The 21,009-nt window shown below is 43.6% G+C and overlaps 1 pseudogene; it reads right to left on the reverse strand.

Annotated features, from left to right (window-relative positions):
- Positions 1–8,734: 8,734 nt before the first annotated feature.
- Positions 8,735–9,270, reverse strand: LOC101604034 (annotated as a pseudogene).
- Positions 9,271–21,009: the final 11,739 nt, after the last annotated feature.

The following is a 21,009-nucleotide window of genomic DNA, read 5'->3' on the forward strand; positions in this document are numbered from 1 at the left end:
CATTGTTAGGCTTTGCAGGCAAGTGCCCTAACTGCTAAGCCATTTCTCCAGCCCCAAAGAAAGACTTTTTAAAAAATAAATCAGGGCTGGAGAGATGGCTTAGCGGTTAAGCGCTTGCCTGTGAAGCCTAAGGACCCCGGTTCGAGGCTCGGTTCCCCAGGTCCCACGTTAGCCAGATGCACAAGGGGGCGCACGCGTCTGGAGTTCGTTTGCAGAGGCTGGAAGCCCTGGCGTGCCCATTCTCTCTCTCTCCCTCTATCTGTCTTTCTCTCTCTGTCTGTCGCTCTCAAATAAAGAAATAAATAAATAAAAAATAAAATAAACCTCAAATGTTTAAAAATAAATAAATAAATCAACAAGAACAATGTCAACTGGAAAAGAAGAGCAGTCTATGGACCGTCAACTAACTTAATGAAGATAAGTCAAAGTGCAGAGTCAGGCAGAAGTCTCCTCCCAGCCTGCCAGAGGGGTTGATGGGAGAAAAGAAGCAGGCGCGCGGGCAGGGATGGGGACAGACAGAGCAAGCTGCTGCAAGAGTCAGGAAGGAGACAGTGTTGGGCAAAGCTGTGGTCAAAGGCAGTGGGGCAGGGCGGCTGACTCCACCTCTCAAGTGCTGGGATGCCAGCGTGTACCACGGCACCGGCTCAGAGAGAACCCTTCTTAATTCACTCCTTGAAGCCAGCATTGCCCCAATACTAACACCAGATGAAAACATCACAGGAAGGAACACTACAGACCATCTTGCTCATGAACATAAGCAAGAAGAAATATGAATTTCAACAATGTATTAAAAATTATATAGCATGGCCAAGTGTTTATTTCAAATATGCAAGGGTGATGCCACTGCCAGAAATCAAATAATAGAATCCATCACACTAGCATGCTAAAGAGTAAAGACTACATCAATAGATGAAAAAAAAAAGCATCTGACAAAATCCAACATTTACTCACTATAAAAAGTATAAGAACATCTCTATCATGCCTTCCAAGGCTCAGGGTCCATTGAGGAAGAGGTGGCCAGAAGAATTTAAGAGCCAAAGGAAGGGTAGGACTCCTTACAATGCAAGCTTCCAGACACAAAATGGCCTGGATATCCACGACTTCGCAGGGCCTGACACTATCTACACAAGACCGTCATAATAGGAGGAAAAGATGATGATATCAAATGAAAGAGAGACTGATTGGGAGGAGGAGGGGAGATGATGGAGAGTGGAGTTGCAAAGGGGAAAGCGGCATGGGGGGGGTTGGGGAGAGGATTATCATGGTTTATTGTCTATAATTATTGAAGTTCTCAAAAAAAAAAAGTATGAGTAATCCTGGCACGGTTGGATGTTCCTCTAGTGTCGGGCACTGGGAGGCTGGGGTAAGAGGACCAACTAAGACTAGCTTGGACAGTGCAGAAGACCCCACCTCAAAACAAAATAAATCAAAAGACCCCCACAAAATCCCCAAGCTATCAACCAGTGAACTTCCTTAAATGTTTTTGTAATATTTTACAGAGAGAGAGAGAAAGACAGATTAGATAGATAGATAGATAGATAGATAGATAGATAGATAGATAGAGAATAGTAGGCCAAGGCCTTCTACCATTGCAACCAAAATCCAGATGCATATGCCACAGTGTGCATCAGGCTTTACATGAGTATTGGGGAATTGAACCCAGGCTGTCAGGCTTTGCAAGAAAGTGCTTCCAAGTGCTGTTTGTACATCTGGCTCTGTGTGGATACTGGAGAATTAAACCTGGCTCATTAGACTTTGCAAGCAAGTGACTTTAACCACCGAGCCATCTCTTCAGTCTTTCAATGTTTATTATTTGTGAGCTGAGAGGGGTGGGGGAACTTTGAACACACTAGGGTCTCTTGTTGCTGGAAATGAACTCCAGACGTATGTGCCAGTTTGTACATCTGGCTTTATGTAGTACTGGGGAACTGAACCCGAGATAGCAGGCTTTGTAAGCAAGTGCATTTAACCACTGAGCTATCTCAGCCCCACTTCCTTAGTTACATAAGAAGATCTGAAAATCTCTCCAGCTAGGGGTGATAAACCAGAAGTTTCCCTCTGTGATCAGGAGCTAGGCAAGGATGTCTCCTTTCTCCATTCCTACTTATTCATCATTGAACTGGAGCTCCTAAAGACACCAAAGATCAGGAAGGGACATACAAGGCATACAGATGGGTAAGGTACATAAACACGTCTTTGTTCATAGATGGCATGATTGTACAGAAAATATTCAGACTAGATCAAAAAACTTCTTTCCTTCCTGGGAATAATAAACTACAGTAGCAAGATACAAGGTTCATATGAAAAACAGAAAAGCAGAAGTGTGTGTGTGTGTGTGTGTGTGTGTGTGTATGTGTGTGTGCTCGCGCGCCAGGGTCTCTTGCTGCTGCAAATGAAAGCACATCCTGCTCTACGTGGGTGGCTGGGGAATGTAACCCATGCTGGCAGGCTTTGCAAACAAGCCCCTTTAACCTCTGAATCATCTCCCAAGCCCCATTGAAAAATAAAAGAAAAATCTAAATAACTGGAAGTATTTCATGTTCTTGAATCAGAAAATTCAGTATTGTTAAAATATCAAATTATAAACTGGCGTGTTGGCGCACGCCTTTAATCCCAGTACTCAGGAGGCAGAGGTAGGAGGATCGCCGTGAGTTCGAGGCCACCCTGAGACTACATAGTTAATTCCAGGGCAGCCTGGACCAGAGTGAGACCCTACCTTGAAAAAAAAAAAAAACCCACAAAAATCAATTTTTTTAAAAATTTATTTATTTATTTATTTGAGAGCGACAGACACAGAGAAAAAGACAGAGAGAGGGAGAGAGAGAGAATGGGCGCACCAGGGCTTCCAGCCTCTGCAAACGAACTCCAGACGCGTGCGCCCCCTTGTGCATCTGGCTAACATGGGATCTGGGGAACCGAGCCTTGAACCGGGGTCCTTAGGCTTCACAGGCAAGCGCTTAACCGCTAAGCCATCTCTCCAGCCCACAAAAATCAATTTTTAGAGTGAATTTTATCTCTATCAAGCTTCTAGAAAGTTATTTTATGAAAATGGACCCTAAATTTTTTGCTTTTTAGTTTTTTTGAGGAAGGGTCTCACTCTAGCCCAGGCTAACCTGGAACTCACTCTGCATTCCCAGGCTGGCCTCAAATTCATGGCGATCTTTTTACTTCTGCCTCCTGAGTGCTGGGATTAAAGGTGTGCACAATCATGCCTGACCAGATCCTAAAATTTATATTGAGAGGTTAATGGTCCAGGATAGATAATTCAGTAATGCAGAAGAAAGTTGGATTGGCCTTACCTTACTTCAAACTTTACTTGAAAACTACAGGTATCAAGACAGTATAGAATTTACAAGTAAATAGACAAGTAGATCTATAGCATGGAATAGAAAGGCCAGACATAGACCCATTGAATTATAGTTAACTGGCCTCTGAAAATGGAGGAACTATAGTCTTTTTAAAACTTTAAAAAAAAATTTATTTTAGAGAGAGAGAGGGAGAGAGAGAATTAGTGTGCCAGGGCCTCAGCCACTGCAATCAAGCTCCATACATTTGCGCCACCTAGTGGGCACGTGTGACTTTGTGCTTGTTTCACCTTTCTGCCTAAGGCTTATGTGGGACCTGGAGAGTTGAACATGGGTCCTTAGGCTTCACAGGCAAACGCCTTAACCACTAAGCCATCTTTCCAGACCCATAGTCTTTATTTATTTATTTTAAAATTTTATTTATTTGCAAGCAGAGAGAGAGAGAATGGGCACTCCAGGGCCTCTAGCCACTGCAAACAAACTTCAGATGTATATGACCCTTGTGCATCTGGCTTACTTGGGTCCTGGGGAATCGAACCTAGGTCCTTTAGCTTTGCAGGTAACTCCTTAACCACTAAGTCATTTCTCCAGCTCCCATAGTCTTCTTTAAAAAAATATTTTATTTATTCATTTGCAAGGAGACAGAGAGAAAGAGAGAGAGAATGGGCACGCTAGAGTCTCCTGCCATTGCAAACAAACTCCAGATGTATGTGTCACTTTGTACATCTGGCTTTTCATGGGTACTGGGGAATGGAATCCAGGCCATCAGACTTTGCAAGCAAGTGCCTTTAACTGCTGAGCCATTAATCCAGACTGGAACTATAGTAATTTGAAGAGCTGATGCTGGAAAATGGAACATTGATGGGCAAAAATAAATAAATACCCACACAAATAAGAATGAGGAGACAAGCCACAGACTGGAAGAAAATATTCACAAGGTACATACTTGTGTCCAAAACATACAAAGAAATCATAAAACTCAAAGGTAAGAAAACAATCCAATTAAAAAGAGGACAGAAGATCTGATGAAACATCTTGCCAAGAATGTTGCATGGCAAATAAGTGTATAAGTGCTTTGAGGGTATAGCACTGGAATTCTCCTTGATGGCTGATAGGAAGGCAAAATGTATAGTTTCTTAAAAAGTTAAACAAAACCTTGTATACAATCCTGTCATGACGCTTCTAAGCATTTACCTAACTGAGTTGAAATTATGTCAACAGAAAATCCTTCACACAATTGTTCTTCGTAGTTCTTTTTTGTGTTTTTGAGGTAGGGTCATGCTATGTCCCATGCTATGGAGTCTCAGGGTGGCCTTGAACTCTGGTGATCCTCCTATTTCTGCTCCACAAGTGCTGGGATAAAGGCATGTACCATCATGCCCAGCACAGTAATTTAAAAAATATATATGTTATTTATCTATTTGCAAGGAGACAGAATACAGGGAGAGAGGGAGAGAGAGAAGGAAGGAGGAAGGGAGAGAAGAAAGAGAGTGAGTTTGGGCATGCCAGGGCTTCTACGACAAATAAACTCCAGATGCATGGGCCATTTTGTGCTTCTGGCTATATGAGCACTGGGGAATCAAATCCAAGCCATTAGGTTTTGCAGGCAAGCACTTTAACTGATGAACTATCTCTCCAGCCCGTTCATTGTAGGGTTTTTTTTTTTTTTTCTTTTTTGGAGGTAAGGGTTCACACTAGCCCAGGCTGACCTGGAATTCACTATGGAGTCTTAGGGTGGCCTTGAACTCACGGCGATCCTCCTACCTCTGCCTCCCAAGGGCTGGGGTTAAAGGCGTGTGCCACCATGCCCGGCTTCCATTCATTGTAGTTTTAATTAGAACTGCCAAAGACTGGAAGCCATCAAGATGTTCTTTAATAGATAAATGGATCAGCGGAGGCATTTCTGTACACTAGAATGATACCGAGCCAGAAAAGAGAAGTGAGCTCGCAGGCTGTGGAAGGTCCAAGCAGAACCAGAGAGCAAATTGTTTAGTGATTGGGGCTGGCCTGAAAAGGCTTCCTAATGTGTGTCATTTGGGAAAAGGAACAGTAATGGTTGCCTTAACAGGAGTTCAGGGGTGTTGGGGAGAGATGAAGATGTGAAGCACAGAGGTGTTTGGTGTGCTGAGATGATTGCTAGATACTGTCATGATGAACATATGACATGCATATGCCAAAACCTATAGAAGGCTACAATGCAGAGCAAAGCTTAATATAAGCTACGGGCTTTCATCAATGGTAATATATCATTTGTGTGGTTTATCAACTATGACACGTGCACTACACTAATGCAAGATGATAATAAGATGGGGGTAGGGTAGAGGAGAGGGGAGAATATGGAACCTCTTATACTATCTGCTGTTTTTCCCCAAGTCTAACAGTGCTTTTGAAATCTATTAATTAATTCAGGCTGGGCGTGGTGGTGCACGCCTTTAATCCCAGCACTCGGGAGGCAGAGGTAGGAGGATTGCCGTGAGCTCAAGGTCACTCTGAGACTACACGGTGAATTCCAGATCAGCCTGGGTTAGAGTGAGACCCTACCTTGAAAAACCAAACCAAATAAAATAAAATAAAATAAATCTCTTAATTAAAATAATAAAGGGCTCAGTAGTAGAGTACTTCCTAGCATGCACAAGGCTGGGATTCAATTCCTGGCACTGAAAAGTCAGGAAAACAAAACCCCATAAATATCTGAGAACAGTTAATTAACAACAATAACAACAACAAAAGGAGCAGGGTGAAGCAGGCATATCAAACTGCTAAAGGACCTTTATTTCCTGCTTTCCTTTCAGATAACAGCACATAACTCTGTTACCTACAACTTCCAGGAAAGCTCTTTGAAAGGTCAGACAGTCAATATATGCCCTGTGTCCCTGCCTACCCCGTTCACTTCCTGCCTGGAGTAAGGGATAGTTAGCTGAGTTTCATCAGCCATCTAGGAGAGTTAGGTCACCCTACCATGAGGGTAGAAGCCACAGTTAAGGATGGCTGAGCCAACGAGAGAAGAAGCCTGGCATCCTGATGAGCATGGTGCTTCCATGCCAACCTTAGGGTTTCTCTTACATCAAGAATTGACCAGGGCTGGGCTGGAGAGATGACTTAGCGGTTAAGTGCTTGCCTGTGAAGCCTAAGGACCCCAGTTCAAGGCTCGATTCCCCAAGTCCCATGTTAGCCAGATGCACAAGGGGGTGCACGCATCTGGAGTTCGTTTGCAGTGGCTGGAGGCCCTGGCGTGTCCATTCTCTCTCTCTATCTGCCTCTTTCTCTCTCTGTTGCTCTCAAATAAATAAATAAAAATAAACAAGGGCTGGAGAGATGGCTTAGCGGTTAAGCACTTGCCTGTGAAGCCTAAGGACCCCGGTTCGAGGCTCGGTTCCCCAAGTCCCACGTTAGCCAGATACACAAGGGGGCACACGTGTCTGGAGTTCGTTTGCAGAGGCTGGAAACCCTGGCGCGCCCATTCTCTCTCTCTCCCTCTATCTGTCTTTCTCTCTGTGTCTGTCGCTCTCAAATAAATTAAAAAAAAAATTAAAAAAATAAACAAAAAATATTTTTAAAAAATTGACCAGGAGGCAGAGGTAGGAGGATTGCTGTGAGTTCGAGGCCAGCCTGAGATTACATAGTGAATTCCAGGTCAGCCTGGGCTAGACAAGACCCCACCTTGAAAAAAAGAGTTTGTTTTTCATTTAAACTTCTTTTATTTGTATTCATATTACTAGCAATTAAACTTAATCCCAACCATATGTACCAGGTAACAAAATGTACTATCATACTATTATTTATAATAAAACCATATGTACAGCACAGGAATAAACAATACAAGTAGGACACAATAAAGAGCTCAAAAAGAGATTTAAATGGAACGCAGTATAAATGAGAATGGCAGCTCATTTGGAGTGGGAAGGATGCTAGCAAAAGCAACCGTCCATCTGGAAGAATGCACAGCCACACTCCACACCACTTCCTACATAAAAATAAACTCCAGATGGATTAGAAGTCGAAATGTGAAAAACAAAAATATTAGACACAAATTGAGGAATATTTATAAAATTGTACAGAAGACTTTGAAACAAAAGATGAAACCCAGAAACTCTGAGAGCCACCATCTAAAAATAATAATCCTGCATCACCTCCAAAACATACTAACATAGTTTTTTTTTTTTTAATTCATGAAAGTAACTTTATTCAAGAAACCTTGGGCCAGACATGGTGGTGCACACTTTTAGTACCAGCATTCAGGAGGCAGAGGTAGGAGGATTGCAGTGAGTTCGAGGCCACCCTGAGACTACATACTGAATTTTATATCAGCTTGGGTTAAAGAGAGATACTACCTTGAAAAGCAAAACAATTCGGGAGGCAGAGGTAGGAGGATTGCAGTGAGTTCGAGGCCACCCTGAGACTCCATAGTGAATTCCAGGTCAGCCTGGACTAGCGTGTAACCGTACCTTGAAAAACGAAACAAAACAAAACAAAAACCCCATAAACAACAAAATCTTGGGAGGGCTGGCTTAGTGGTTAAGGTGCTTGTCTGCAAAGCCTAATAACCAATACCCACATAATCTAGATGGTGGTGCACGCATTTGGAATTTTTTTTTTTTTTTGCAGTGGCAAAAGGCCCTGACATGTCCATTCTTTCTATCTCTCTGCAATATTAAAAAAAAATGTATTATAAATGATACCAAACAAGTCAAGTTTTCATTGAAGAGTTCAAGCTGGATGTGGTGGTGCACACCTTTAATTCCAGCACTTGGGAGGCAGACGTAGGGAGGAGGATCACTGAGTTGAAGGCCATCCGGAGAGTACATACTGCATTCCAGGTCAGCCTGGGCTAGGCTAGAGTGTGACCCTATCTTGAAACACCCCAACCCCCGAATTTTATCTCAGACATCACACCAGAAGTTTGCTACACGTCAAATCACTGCGCAGAAGGGAGCCTGCTGCCATAGTGCATCCTGCCTTTAACCAGACTAATACAGGGCTGGAGAGATGGCTTTGTTAAGGCACTTGCCTGCCAAGCCGAAGGACACAGGTTTGATTCCCCAAGCCCTATGTGAGCCAGATGCACAAGGTGGTCCTTGCGTCTTGAGGTTGTCTGCAGGGCTAGTGGCCCTGGCGTGCCCATTCTCTCTCCCTCTCTCAAAAAACAAAACACTAAATCCAAACCCTAGCTTAACCATACCTCCTTTCCCCCCCAAATTAGTTTAGTCAGGACTATTGCACCACAGCCATCAACACAGTAAGTCAAGCACAAGCAATGCTTGGGCTCTCCTTGCATCCCAGGAGGACGACAGGGTTGTGACCAGCTGTTCCCATGGGAACCTTAAGTAGCTTGAGGTCCAGGGACTGGAGTATGGCCAAGCTCCTTTCACAAAAACACATGGCAGCAATGTACATGTCACAGACGACATTTTCTTGGCCATTTGGATGATTTATTTGCCAGGAAGGAGGATCCGATCAAACTTCTGCTGGAACCAGCGCATGGCCTCCTCTTTGCTGATTCTGTGTTTGGCTCCAATGCAGTCTGTCCTGTGCTTCTTGTCTGCGATGCTGAAACCTGGCCTGCCCAGCACCACATACAAGTCCAGACCATAGATACCAATGCTTGGGTGGTACTTGATGCCCAGGTCAATGTACTCCTGGATCCCCTAACCAAAGTTTCCAGTATCTGAGAAGTTCTTTTTTCTTAACTTGTACTCTCTCACCTTCAGACCCTTCTCCAGGATTTCTGCTGCCTTAGCCCCATGGACAGTGCAGTGGACAGCAATCTTTTCATTTCTCCTAATGCCCAAGGACCTGACAGTGTATCTAGCTTTGGAAAACCCAGGGTTCTGGCCTGTGAGCTGCTCCAACACCTTGGCTGCCCGGTCAGTCTGTCTCCACTCTCCCCCACACAGATACTGAGGCAGAGCTTGTGGATGCGAAGCTCCCTCGTAGGGTTCTCCTTTTCACCTTGGTCCTGTGCCATGCTGGAGAACAGGATGCTAACATTGTTTTTATTAATTAGATTGGGTGTGTGCATGTCTCTGTGTGTGTGTGTGTGTGTGTGTATGTGCACGTGTCTGGGCACATGTACCACAGCATGTGTGCGTAGGTCAGAGAATAACTTTTTGGTTTTGGTTTTGTTTTTTCAAGGTGGGGTCTTATTGCAGCCCAGGCTAACCTGAGACCCTACCTCGCAAAACCAAAAAAAAAAAAAAAATTATATATATATATATATATATATATATATATATATATATATATAAATTTTTATTTATTTATTTATTTGAGAGCAACAGACACAGAGAGAAAGACAGATAGAGGGAGAGAGAGAGAATGGGCACGCCAGGGCTTCCAGCCTCTGCAAACGAACTCCAGACGCGTGCGCCCCCTTGTGCATCTGGCTAATGTGGGACCTGGGGAACCGAGCCTCGAACCGGGGTCCTTAGGCTTCACAGGCAAGCGCTTAACCACTAAGCCATCTCTCCAGCCCAAAAATTATATTTTTATTCATTTATTTATTTGAGAGAGAAAAGGAGAGAAAGAAACAGATAGAAAGAGAAATAGAAAATGGGCACACCAGGACCTCCAGCCACTGCAAATGAACTCCAGACACGTGTGCCACATTGTACACCTGGTTTATGTGGGCACTAGAGAATTAAACCTGGGTGCTTAAGCTTTGCAGGCAAGTGCTTTAAAAACTGCTAAGCCATTTCTCCAGCTTATCCACCTTTTAAAAAATTTTATTGTATTATTTGAGAGAGAGACAGAGAATGAGACAGAGAGACAGAGAGATAATGGGCGCTCCAGGGCCTGCTGCTACGGCAAATGAACTCCAGACACATGTGCCACTTCATGAATCTGGCTTTACATGGGTACTAGGGAATCAAGCTCAGGCAATTTGGGCTTTGCAAGTAAGTGCCTTTAACCACTGAGTCACCTTTCCTGCCCAAGAACTTTTTGTTTTTGTTTTCTTGAGGTAGGATCTCACTCTAGCCCAGATTGATCTGGAACTCAGTCTATAGTCCTAGGCTGGCCTTGAACTCACAGCAATCCTCCCACCTCTTCCTCCTAAGTGCTAGGTTAAAGGTGTGTGGCACCACGCCCAGCCACTTTTTTGAGTCTGGGTCTCTTGCTGCTGTAAACTGCTAAACTACCAAGGACTAGCTGGCCTGAGAGCTTTGGGTTCTGCTGGCTCCACCTACCATTGCCCTAAGTGCCTTTGGGATCAAAGATGTGGGTGCCACTTTGCATTCATCTTTACATGGGTACTGGGGAATTGAACCCTGGCCAGCAGGCTTTACAAGCATATACCTTTAACCATTGAGAAATCTCCCCAGCACCTAACATATTGTGTGTGTGTTTGTGTGTGTGTGTGTGTGTGTGTTGTAAGAAAAGCCCTAAACAGGGGCTGTGGTGGTTTGATTCAGGTGTCCCCCATAAACTTAGGTGTTCTGAATGCTAGGTTCCCAGCTGATGGATATTTGGGAATTAATGCCTCCTGGAGGGAGTGTATTGTTGGGGGCGGGCTTAAGGGCTTTATAGCCAGTTTCCCCATGCCAGTGTTTGGCACACCCTCCTGTTGCTGTGGTCCATCTTCTGTTGGCCATGGGGTGATGTCCACCCTCTGCTCATGCCATCGTTTTCCCCTGCCATCGTGGAGCTTCCCCTCGAGCCTGTAAGCCAAATAAACCTCTTTTTCCCAGAAGCTACTCTTGGTTGGGTGATTTCTACCAGCAATGTGAACCAGACTGCAACAGGGGCTGATGGCTCAGAAGTTAATGGTACCTTCTTGCAACGCCTGTTGGCCTGGGAGTGATTTCCCAGTACCCGTGGAAAGTCAGATGCACAAAGTGGCGCATGTGTCTGGAGTTCATTTACAGTGGCAAGAGGCCTTGGTTTGCCCATACGCTCTCTGTCTGCCTCTTTCTCTCTCCTCTTTCTCTTAAGTATAATTGAATGAATAAATAAATAAATACTTTAAAAAACAAACAAATCAAAGGACAAATGATAATCTAAATGCTTTAAAATATAAATGGAAAAATGTCCAAGTTGCTAATATACTTCATCTCCTGCAAGTCAAAAAGTCTTAGAGACTACCAATCCCATTAAAATTTGATGGTGCACATCAATAGATATTTCAAGAAAAATGCAAATCACAGGCAAAGTGAAAATACTCTAAACCTCTGTGATATTCAGAGAAATGCTAATGAGCACAATAATAATAGCATTTTTGACCCATCAGATGAAAAAAAAAGACTGGTTAGATTATTGATGTAGTATGGTGTGTGAATTTCTAGTCTTTCTGGAAAGTATTATAATATGTAGTTTTAAATATACATACTTGTTGATACAGCAATATTATTTATTTTTTTGTGAACTAGCCTACAGAGAGAATAGCATCAGTAAAACAAGTAATATGTTTAAAGAAGTGCATGTGGTGTGGCTTTGCAGAGGCAAAAAAAAGATGCCCTCAACCCAAAGAACGTAAGTGCATGAGTGCCCTGCCCGCTTCACATGACACACGTAGCTGGGGAGCTTTAGACAACACCCCGGTGAACAAGCAGACATGTCTAGGTTGACCTAGAAGCAAGTCTGGATGGATGGAAACCTCCTGTCCTCGAGTGTCCACTTGAGGACTGTGTTTACTTAAGCAGGAAGCAATTTGTATGTCAACTTGTTGCAAGGAGCCATGGATGCAGCTTGAGTTGGTTGGCTCGATATTTCTGATTTACTCCTGGCCGTTTTAGCATTCCTTAATGTGGCACCTGGGGTGCTGGGGAACTGGTGTCATAGTCACCTCCACATTGCTGGGATGAACCTCCAAACCAGATGCAGTTTATGGGAGGAATGGGATTTGTTGCAGGCTCACAGGTCCAGGGTAATTCCAGGATGACTGAAGAAGCTGGCCCAGGTCACAGACCCAAGCAGAGAGAAAAACCACCAGCTAATAGCAAAAACAGCAGGGACTCAGGCAGATTCAGATCCACCCCCTGTAGCAGGACTCTGCCTGCTAAGGGCAGAAGCTGCAAACTCAATTTTAGTAACACCTGAGTCTATTGGGGGACATAGATTCAAACTACCACAGGTGGTCTATCTCTTTACCAGGCTCAAGAAGCGAGTGTCTGGATGCTTCTGTCCATGGAAGGAATCTCTCCTTCCCTCCCGCAGGCAGCACTGTGCACTTTGGACAGAACACTGCAAGCATATGCCTAAAGGTCCACAGGCAGGCAGGGCCTGGGGCAGTCAGACAGTGGCCCACACATCACTCAGGAGGAAGCAGCACTGAGCTTCTTGCTACAGTACTGGCCTAGTCTGGGCCTTTGGGACAGCTCAGATTCAGTGGGAGCAGATGCAGTCTGCCTCTCTGGAAGAATGAAAGGATGCAGTGGTCAGAAAGGATCCTTTCAACAAGGATCCAGCAAGAGCAGAGAGCTGTAAACTCTGCGTCAACTCAGCCCAAACCACCCCAAGTTCAGAACCATTCCCAGCCCCATGACTTTTTTTTGTTTTCCCTGAGGGAGGGTCTCACTGTAGCCCAGGCCGATTTGAAATTCACCATGTAGGCGATCCTCCTATCTTGGCCTTCTGAGTGCTGGTATTAAAGGTGTGTGCCACTACGCCTGGCTGCCCATGACTTACTTTTAAGTAGTCCATGGCTCAGTGAAGTAATTACAAGGAACATTAGAAAGTATTAGACTCCTCCAGGCATGGCAGCACATGCCTTTAGTCCCAACACTGGGGAGGCAGAGGTAGGAGGATTGCTGTGAGTTCAAGGCCACCCTGAGGCTCCATAGTGAATTCCAGGTCAGCCTGGGCAAGAGTGAAACTCTACCTTGAAAAACAACAACAAAAAAACAAACTAAAACAACAACAGAAGAAAGTATTAGAATCCAAAGGGGAAATAAAAAAGAGGAAGTGAGGCGGGGGTGATGGCTCATCAGCGAAGGCTGCAAAGCTTGACAGCTTAGGTTCAATCCCCTAGTGCCCATGTAAAGCCAGATACACAAAGTGGCACACGAGTGTGGAGTGCATGTGCAGTGGCAAGAGGCCCTGGCACACCCGTACTCTCTCCAAAAGAAAAAAAACATAACAAACAACAGGCATGCAAGCAAAAAAAAAAAAAAAGAAAAAAAAAGGAGGCAATGATAAAGGAGAGAGTAGTCAAGGAAGTAGATTTTTGCAAACACAAATAGATAAAATTCTATGTAGGCTGATAGACACAGCAGAAGGACATTCAGAGAGAAACACAAATTACCAATATCAGAAATGAAAGAAGGGCAATCATTACATATTCTACAGGTATAAAAATAAGGAAATTTGAAATTATTACTACAAACATTTTCATATCAATAAACCTGAAAAATCTTAGATTACATGGAAAAATTTGTTAGAAGACATAATTTATTAATATTGGTCCAACATGAAATGTGAAATCTGAACACTCTACTGAGAAAGGGGAAATTGCTAGCAAAATCTAACAAATAAAATTTAGGCCTTAGCCGGGTGTGGTAGCACATGCCTTTAATCCCAGCACTTGGGAGGTAGAGGTAGAGGTAAGTTTGATGCCACCCTGAGACTCCGTAGTGAATTCCAGGCCAGACTGGGCTAGAGTGAAACCCTACCTTGAGAAACCAAAAAAAAAAAAATAAAAAAAAAATAAACCCCCAAAAACAAAACAAATTTAGGCCTTGATAACTTCACTGCTAATGTTTATTTAGTTTTTTGCAAGCAGAGAGAAATAGGAAAAAGAGAGAGAGAAAATGGACATGCCGGGGCCCTTAGCCACTGCAAACAAACTCCAGATGCGTGTACCACTTTGTGCATCTGGCGTTATGTTGGTACTGGGGAATTGAACCCAGGGTGATAGGCTTTACAGGCAAGCACCTTAACCACTGCTAACTTTTATCAAAAAAAAAATTAAGAAAAAAAAGCATTGATCATTTTCTACCAGAAAATACAAATAAATGCTCCCAGATTAATTTTAGGAAGCTAGATTAACACTGAAAGAAAACACTGACAAAAACATTGCAATAATGTAGGGGCGGGGAGGGGATGGGAATTACAGACCAATGTACCCTGTGAACTTAGATGCCAAAATCAGCAATCTGTGGAATGAAGGGTTTATCCTGATCAAGTGAGACTTAGGGGGTGTTCAAGGTCAGGTATGTTCTGGAAGCTGATGAAAGATTTATGGGAAGAAATAAATCTATAAAGTCAAGGAACAGAGTCAAGAAAAGAATTTTCTAGCAGAGAAAAGTAGGTAGTCAAATATAGCAGAAAAGCACCAGGCTGCAGGTCAGATGAGAGCTCTTGTCCTGGCTCCTCCCCCAACTTGAAGTATGACATTAGAAAGGCCACTTCACCTCCGTTAGCCTTAGTTTCTGCACGTGTCCAATAATGGCCTCTTAGGGTCTTTTCAACACACAACCTGAGTCTGTGAGGCCAAGTCCTGAACTGTGGTCACGGCGGACTAGACTTTCTGCTTGAGCGCCTCAAAAGGCAGAAGTAGCAAGTGTGCAAGATACGCTTCATGCCCGGGTGCAGCGGCCATCTGCCCGTGACTGCAGGGGCTGAGGACTCATGGGAGGGGCACCCGGGAGTACCCACATGTCCTCAGGACAAAGTTTTTTTTTTTTTTGGAGATAGGGTCTCACTCTGGTCCAGGCTGGCCTGGAATTCACTATGTAGTCTCAGGGTGGCCTCGAACTCATGGTGATCCTCCTACCTCTGCCTCCCGAGTGCTGGGATTAAAGGCATGCACCACCATGCCCAGCTAGGACATACCTTTTTTTTTTTTTTTTGCTTTTATTTATTTAATTTTTATTAATATTTTCCATGACTATAAAAAAAATCCCATGGTAATACTCTCCCCCCCACTTTCTCCTTTGAAATTCCATTCTCCATCATATTACCTCCCCATTTCAATCATTGTACTTACATATATACAATACCAACCTATTAAGTACCCTTCTCCCTTCCTTTCTCTTCCCTTTATATCTCCTTTTTAACTTACTGGCCTCTGCTACTAAATATTTTCCTTCTCAAGCAGAGGCCCAATCATCTGTAGCTAGGATCCACATATGAGAGAGAACATGTGGCGCTTGGCTTTCTGGGCCTGGGTTACCTCACTTAGTATAATCCTTTCCAGATCCATCCATTTTTCTGCAAATTTCATAACTTCATTTTTCTTTACTGCTGAGCAGAACTCCATTGTATAAATGTGCCACATCTTCCTTATCTGCTCATCACTTGAGGGACATCTAGGCTGGTTCCATTTCCCAGCTATTATAAATTGAGCAGCAATAAACATGGTTGAGCACGTACTTCTAAGGAAATGAGATGAGTCCTTCAGATATATGCCTAGGAGTGCTATAGCTGGGTCATATGGTAGATCAATCTTTAGCTGTTTTAGGAACCTCCACACTGATTTCCACAATGGCTGGACCAGCTTGCGTTCCCACCAGCAGTGTAGAAGGGTTCCTCTTTTTCCACATCCCCGCCAACATTTATGATCATTTGTTTTCATGATGGTGGCCAATCTGACAGGAGTGAGATGGAATCTCAATGTAGTTTTAATCTGCATTTCCCTGATGACTAGTGACGTAGAACATTTTTTTAGATGCTTATATGCCATTCATATTTCTTCCTTTGAGAATGCTCTATTTAGCTCCATAGCCCATTTTTTGACTGGCTTGTTTGATTCCTTATTACTTAACTTTTTGAGTTCTTTGTATATCCTAGATATTAATCCTCTATCAGATATATAGCTGGCGAAGATTTTCTTCCCATTCTGTAGGTTGCCTCTTTGCTTTTTTCACTGTGTCCTTTGCAAAATGTTTGTAATTTCATGAAGTCCCAGTGATTAATCTGTGGTTTTATTGCCTGAGCAATTGGGGCCAGCAAGGACATACTTTTATTTTTTTTTTTTATTTTTATGGTTTTTCGAGGTAAGGTCTCACTCTAGCCCAGGCTGACCTGAAATTCACTATGGAGTCTCAGGGTGGCCTTGAACTCATGGCAATCCTCCTACCTCTGCCTCCCGCGTGCTGGGATTAAAGGCGTGCACCACCACGCCCAGCTAGGACATACTTTTAAATGAACTCTCTAGAAGGTGTTCAATACGTTACTTAGGTACTATGGAAAGATCATGCACTGTGGGCTCAGAGTGATCTGGGGTTGAATTGCAGTTCTGCTATCTGTTGGATGGTCCTGGAAACACAGTTTTTCACCTGTGAAGTGGAGATAATACCTGTGAGAAAGCTCAAGGAAGTTCAAGGATTGTGGCTGGTGTTCATTAAGTGCTGGCTCCTATTAATTTATCAGTAAATGTGTTGGCTATCTATAGCAAAAACAATCACAATTCAAACAAGACAGATCTACTGAGTGGAATGATGTCAGAGGTGGGAACTCTACAGCTGACGGGGAAGTCCATGATTAGTAGAGAACCAAGCTCTGCCCATCTGCCTGCTGAGCCATCTTTCGTGAATGGCTTCATATGAGATTCTGGAGGGTTTCTGGATCCCCTTCCATCTCATTTACGTTCCAAGCAGGAGCTAAAAGAAATATAGAAAGGTCATCAAACATTTCCTGTATTCTGATCTATTTTGAGAAATTTTTGTGGTCTTTACAAAAAATCATGTCTTACAGTTTAAGTCTGTAGATTTTAACACTCAAGTTTTAAAGATGCAGTAATTGTCCAGTATTTACCTGTTGTTCATGAACACAGAACCTGCATTTTTAAATCTATAGGCAGGTTTCCCTAAGTATCATAGTTTTCTGATCTCCCAAGCTTAGTGATAAGGAGGAAACACAAAAGAATTTCCGTAGAATACAGTTTTTATTTTGTAAACACTAATGTATTAAACTTGCTATAAATTAAAGCAAATAATATATATATTTATTTGAATTGTACATATGAATTAAATGTTACAACTAGTTGATTTTTATTTCATTGTGTTCAAGGTATTTTCACTGAATAAGGTCAATTGGTTACCTCAGTATTACAATCAATATAGTCCAAGGGACCATTTCTCTCCCAAATCAGTGTTAACTTTATTGTATAAAGTCTGCATTTTGTGATTCTTAAAACTGAGGGTGAGATGGGATGAGTGCACTTGCTTCTTGTGGCAATAAAGATTTTCTGTGCCTCCTCCCCTCCAAAAAAATATATATATATCGAAAGGGAAAAAGGGTATTTGTCAGAAGATGTAAACCTCTTACACAGAACTTTCTTAAACACCCCACTGCATGACTTCCATATATATCTTGTTGGCCTCTGCTGATTTGCAAGAAAGGCTAGAGAATGGAGTATCTTAGGAGGGTACATTGCTACCTCCAGGTGAAATCGGGATTATGTTGCTAAGAGAAAGGGGAGAATGAATATTGGGATGAGCATCCAGCAATCTCTGTGATACTCCTTTACCATGTCACTAAAATCACCTAAAAATTTTATTTATTTATTTACTTGGGAAAGAGAGAAAGAGGCAGATGGAGAGAGAGAGAGAGAGAGAGAGAGAGAGAAAGCGAGAGAATGGGCACATCAGGGCCTCCAGCCATTGCAAATGAACTCTAGACACATGTGCCACCTTGTACATCTGGCTCACATGGGTACTAGGGAATTGAACCTGGGTCCTTAGGCTTCCTAGGAAAGTGCGTTGTTAACTGCTAAGTCATTTCTCCGGTCCTTAATGTCACTTTGGGTTGGGGATTGTGGCACTGCTATGGAAGAGCTGGCAGGACTCCTGTTCAGCACAAGACAAGGGAACAATGAATGAGCAATGAACGCCTCTGAATCCAAGTCCAGCTTCAACACGGGCTAACCTTGAGACCGCATTCAGGCAAATCACTCTATTGGGTCAAATAGCAGATGCTCAGGACTTTGTATCTTTCAACTTGGGTTCCAGGACTGGGAATGGCACTGCCATTGCTTAAAATGGTCCACAGAGGAGCATCTGAGAGGAGACAATTCAAGGGAATTGGCCATTTTGCTGCATGGAGAAGATGACCACATTCTTGTAAGAAGGCAGACTTTCTAGGCTTCATTTGCAAAGCTATTTTCTCCGGAAACACTCCAAATATCCTCCAAGTTACCTGTATTGTTTTCTTTTAAACTTTTTTTTTTGTTGTTGTTGTTGTTTTTCAAGGTAGGATCTCACTTTGATCCAGGCTGACCTGTAATTAACTATGTAGTCTCAGGGTGGCCTCAAACTCACAGCAATCCTCCTACCTCTGCCTCCCAAGGGCTGGGATTAAAGGTGTGTGTCACCACGCCTGGCTCTTTTAAACTTTTTTTTTTTTTTTTTTTTTGGTTTTCTGAGGTAGGGTCTCACTTTAGCCCAGGCTGACCTGGAATTCACTATGGAGTCTCAGGGTGGCCTCGAACTCACGGCAATCCTCCTACCTCTGCCTCCCGAGTGCTGGGATTAAAGGCGTGCGCCACCACGCCCAGCTCTTTTAAACTTTTTTTTTTTAAGTTTTTTTTTTTGGTTCATTTTTTATTTATTTATTTATTTATTTATTTATTTATTTATTTATTTATTTAAAGTTACATTGTTTTTTTAAATATTTTTTATTTATTTATTTGAGAGCGACAGACACAGAGAGAAAGACAGAAGGAGAGAGAGAGAATGGGCGCGCCAGGGCTTCCAGCCTCTGCAAACGAACTCCAGACGCGTGCGCCCCCTTGTGCATCTGGCTAACGTGGGACCTGGGGAACCGAGCCTCGAACCGGGGTCCTTAGGCTTCACAGGCAAGCGCTTAACCGCTAAGCCATCTCTCCAGCCCCATTTTTTATTTATTTATTTGAGAGCGACAGACACAGAGAGAAAGACACATAGAGGGAAAGAGAGAGAATGGGCGCACCAGGGCTTCCAGCCACTGCAAACGAACTCCAGACGCGTGCGCCCCCTTGTGCATCTGGCTAAGGTGGGATCTTTTAAACTTTTTATTGACTTCTGTCCACACAGACAATACACCACTCTCCTTTTCCCCCCTCCCCAAACCTCTCCAGTGAATCCTTTCTTCTTTCCAACTAGTCTCTTCTATTTTGAAGTCATCATTTTTTCCTTTCCTATGGTGCAGGTCTTGTGTAGGTAGCGTCAGCCCTGTGAGGCCATGAGTACCACGGGCACTTTGTGTCTTTGACAATTCAGGGTGTTTACCAGACAAAACCAAGTACCTGGTGGCTAGAATGCCTCTTCTCCATCCCCCACATTCATGATGGCAACCTGCCTATCCCATGTAACTGTTCCATGAACTCTGGAACATGGTGAAGAACAGCCCTTCAGTTGAACATGGTGGGACCTGGAGCAGGTCACTTAAGCCACACACTAGCATTTCCATCTGTAAAGTGAGTAGCTTAGACATAATTTAAAAGCAAACAAGGGGCTGTATGGCTTAGCAGTTAAGATACTTGCCTGTGAACCTTAAGGACCCAGGTTAGATGTCTCTCCAGATCCCACATAAGCCAGATGCACAAAGGTGAGGCAAGTGCAAGGTCACACATGCCCTTTAGGTGGCGTAAGCATCTGAAGTTCAATTTCAGTGACTGAGGCACTGGTGCACCAACTCTCTCTCTCTCTCTCTCTCTCTCTCTTTCTCTGCAAAAAGAAAAAAAAAGCAAACCACTGAGGTTTAAGAGATGGCTCAGTAGGTAAAGTGCTAACCTCCTAAGCATGAGGACCTGAGTGACCTTCAGTATTTACATAAATGTAGGACAGGATGGTACATGCCTGTAATCCAGTGCTGGGAGCGTGGATTCAGGAGGATCCCTGTGGGTCACTGGTCAATCCAGTCTAATCAATGAGCTCCAAGCCAATGAGAGACCTTGTCTCAAAAAGAGATAGAGGAATATACCTGAGGTTGCACTCTGGCCTCCACACATGCATATTCACCCACTTGAACATGAACCTACATACATGTGTTCACATGCACACCAGCACGCATACACACATCCACACAGAAATTAATAATAATAATAATAATGCAAGCAACTAACAAGTCATTGAGGTCCCATTGTATGCTGAAACATGGGGGTGAGAAACAGGCCTGTCTTCAAGGGGCCGCTGAGCATGGAGCATGGGCAGGGAGGGGGGGAAGGCAGACCAGGTAAGATTCCAGGGAAGCCCTTTCCTGATGGTGGTGTTTCAAGAGAGTTGGGTAATCCAGGCAGAACAGAGGAAACCCACAGGTGACAGAGCCTCTGCCATGTCCACCTGCCATGAAAGTGACACCAACACAAGCTAGCGGTGACTTATGGGGCCTTTCAGGCCACAGCGTGGTCTGTTATACATTTGTGTTTAATCTAGTGTGTGGACTCTGGAGCCAGGACGGCTGGGTTCAAACAGCTCTGCAATCAGTCGCTATGTGCCCTTGGGCAGAAGTTACTTACCTCTTCATCTGCAGGATGAGTACACTGTTAGGACCCTTCTCATCAGACAGCTAGGAGAATAAGGATGGATTGAGAGTATCTGCTACAGCAAACTCCTTCACCTCCACCTTTTGTTCCACCAAAGACTTTGGTCACCAGGTATACCAGACAGCTTTACAAGATGAATTTCCAGACCAGTTACAGTTATGGAGGAAGGAATATTTATCAAAGCTTACAGATCTGGGGGAAGTTCCATAATGACAGAAGGAGCTAGACTCCTCTTAAAGGACCACGCAGAGAGACAGAAGCCCCAAGCCAAAAAATCCCAAAAGCCAGCCAGGCATGGTGGCACAC

This window comes from Jaculus jaculus, chromosome 1 (assembly GCF_020740685.1).
Source record: "Jaculus jaculus isolate mJacJac1 chromosome 1, mJacJac1.mat.Y.cur, whole genome shotgun sequence".
NCBI classification, from domain to species: Eukaryota; Metazoa; Chordata; class Mammalia; order Rodentia; family Dipodidae; genus Jaculus; species Jaculus jaculus.